This window comes from Orbicella franksi, chromosome 8 (genome assembly GCF_964199315.1).
Source record: "Orbicella franksi chromosome 8, jaOrbFran1.1, whole genome shotgun sequence".
Classification (NCBI taxonomy): Eukaryota; Metazoa; Cnidaria; class Anthozoa; order Scleractinia; family Merulinidae; genus Orbicella; species Orbicella franksi.
In genome coordinates this window covers 15,491,156-15,493,966 of record NC_138152.1, presented here as the reverse complement: position 1 = coordinate 15,493,966, position 2,811 = coordinate 15,491,156, and positions in this window count along the sequence as shown.

The following is a 2,811-nucleotide window of genomic DNA, read 5'->3' as shown; positions in this document are numbered from 1 at the left end:
TTGGCTTAACGGCATATGGTACAGCTTCGAAGGTTTTTGCGCTTGAACTCGAAACCCTGCTTAGCGATTACGAAAGATACCGCTTCAAGAGGTTTCTGCTGAAATGTTTGCTGGAAGCGCGAAGACGAGATGAAACTAGATGAAACGGTCGGTTAAAATCCCTTATTGTGTCAATACTTTCCTCCTTTTATCAAAATGATCAATTCCCAACATCGCTTCTCATCCTTTAAAGGGATGTAACCAGCTTCATACCACAGATTTTTGAATGATTGCTACAATTAAAGCTGCACAAACACTCATATTTGCCCTAATACTTTGTTGTTCTGAACAAGGAGTTCTTAAACCAGGAACACCAGAACAGCAGCATATCGCTAACCACTAACTGTTAACGTCTTCCAGCTGAAAAACTAGCTGTTATCTGTCGAAAATTATACTGAAATCCAACTGTAAACATGTACCTGCAGATGGCGTAGTGCGCACGCAAAACAAGTGCGAGATACGCAAATGTTTTAATTACTGAGGAGGTGACAGGAAAAAATGTAACAGGCACCGTAAAAAGTTTAAAAAAGGATCAATAATTTTAAAAAACGCGTGGTTACCCTTATATTTTATGTTATGAAATGAAAGTGGCAACCCCATTCAGTGGGTGATTAGTGTCTGGTTTTAGCAAAAGGTATTTAGACTATATTTTAGCTGAAACAGGGAAGGCTGTCAGAGACGCTAAAAGTGCTGGTGCAACGATTTTGTTATTAAAAACATACCAAAAATGGTTTTTATGTTGCCATTTACCATGTAGTTTTCAGGTCTTTATAAATGTGTTTGTTTTTCTGTATGTAAAGTCGAATTCTAAAGAAAGCTGTGAAGAAATATCCTCTCCTTCTATTTTCAGAAAAACGCTGATGTCAGCATTTTTGTTGAGATTCAAGGCTAATTATTTCGAAACAATGCGTGGATACCCCAATTTTTCTTTGTGGATTCCAACAGCCCTTAAAAAGATCTACTTTTTCCGCAATGTCCTAACCTGGCGCAAAAACCTTTGTATTTAGTAGGCACCGCCCTTAAAGGGAAAATTTAGGACAAGTCTCTAAATGTGGAGTCCATTGCCGTTGGTAACGATCTAACGATCTAAATAGAGTTTATGAATATATACAGTCAAGCTGCTAAGCAAATGGGCGATGTGAAGAGAATAAAAACGATGTGAAAGATATAGTAGTACAAGTCAACCGAGATAGAACACTTCCCAGTCATCAGGTGAAAAGTACTGAGTACCAACCAGTACTGTGAATGGACCTTGGACTCCACTTGGAGCAGGGTAGTAGGAACCAAAGTTTGTATGTGAATCATTACATCTGTTCGCATAGGGAACAATATAGAGGTCCCACCCATCACCAAATGTTGGACCATAACGTGCATCTCGGTAGATTGCTGACACTCCCGGTACTGTCACCACGCTCTTAAATGGTTCCAGTTCTTCGCTATTGCGGAGAGAAAATATGAAAGCATTGGGCGTGGAACCAAAACTACCACGGAGCTCTGGCGACTCTAAAGAACAAGAACGTTGACAATTGCATAGATAAGCGACAGTACAAGAGATGAATGGTGAACTCATTTAATCATTAAGTGTGCCGGGAAAAGAGTTTGAGGAACATTGGAGGGTAAAAATAAAGGCAAGGGCGTATTTCGGCAAGAGTTTATTTGAACTTGACTTATGTCAACCGCTAAACATTCCATATAATAGAGAATTGCTGAAAGGAGGAAAAAGATTGAATTTATGTTCCACAGACCACATTTGTATTTGACCTTCTGCTAATCAATCTCTAGCCCCGTTGTCCCCTCTGACCTCAACCCTCCGACATAAAACGTATTGGAGAAGAACATTGTGCAAATAATTTAACTCCGCTAAGGTGTATGGCTTATAAGCATGTACACTTTGCACCCCTCCCCACCCCCCCCCCCCCCGGCAACAGGCCCTGAATTAGCAATAGATCCGGACCAAAAACGGGAAGTGCAACAACACGTTGCAATAAAAATATATGTTTTAGAAACAAGACGTCACAACTTAACGTGCTAGAAAACCTTTATGGAGAGTTTTAAGAGGGGAATGGAGGGTGTGGTAGGCGGAGGTGAGGTGGAGGGAAGGAAACATGCCCTCGGCTACCTCCTTCGCACCTTCACAGTTTGTCAATTATTGCTAGTAAGTAAGGTATACAAAGTTATTACCCCATGGAACGTCGGAGTATCCACCAAACACATACTCTCCCTTTTTGACGATGGTAATCGTGTGATTTTTCTCATCACAGCTGCTGTGGAATTCACCGTTTAACCAGCCGTGAGATGAGGCGCGGAAGCACAGGAAAAATGGTTGATTTTCCACAGCAGGTGGGAGGAACTCTTTTGAATTTCATGAGATAGAATTCATTGTCTGCTATTATTGTTGGATTGATGGGGATACCTGAAAATAAAATATAAAAATAGGTACCCAAAGAGTACATGTGTGGGGCACAAACATATTTGCATTAACGGACACGGGCCGATGACAGTAGTGTGGGATTCCCACATATATATATTTTTTGCTAATAGCTTTAGAAGTCACTTTGTATAAATTTATGTATTTATTTATTTTCCTCCAGCTCCCAACCGGTTCCGTATCCTTTTTTTTTTTTTAATTCTGCAATAGGCGATTTCCGATTTTGCTTGCGGCCTCTGTTTCAAACCGAGTCCTCGTGCAAACCCTGCCATATGAAAATGAGTTTGATTTATAATGGTAGAGAAGGAAGACGAGTGTGACATGAGATGTAAAGGCTTACATGA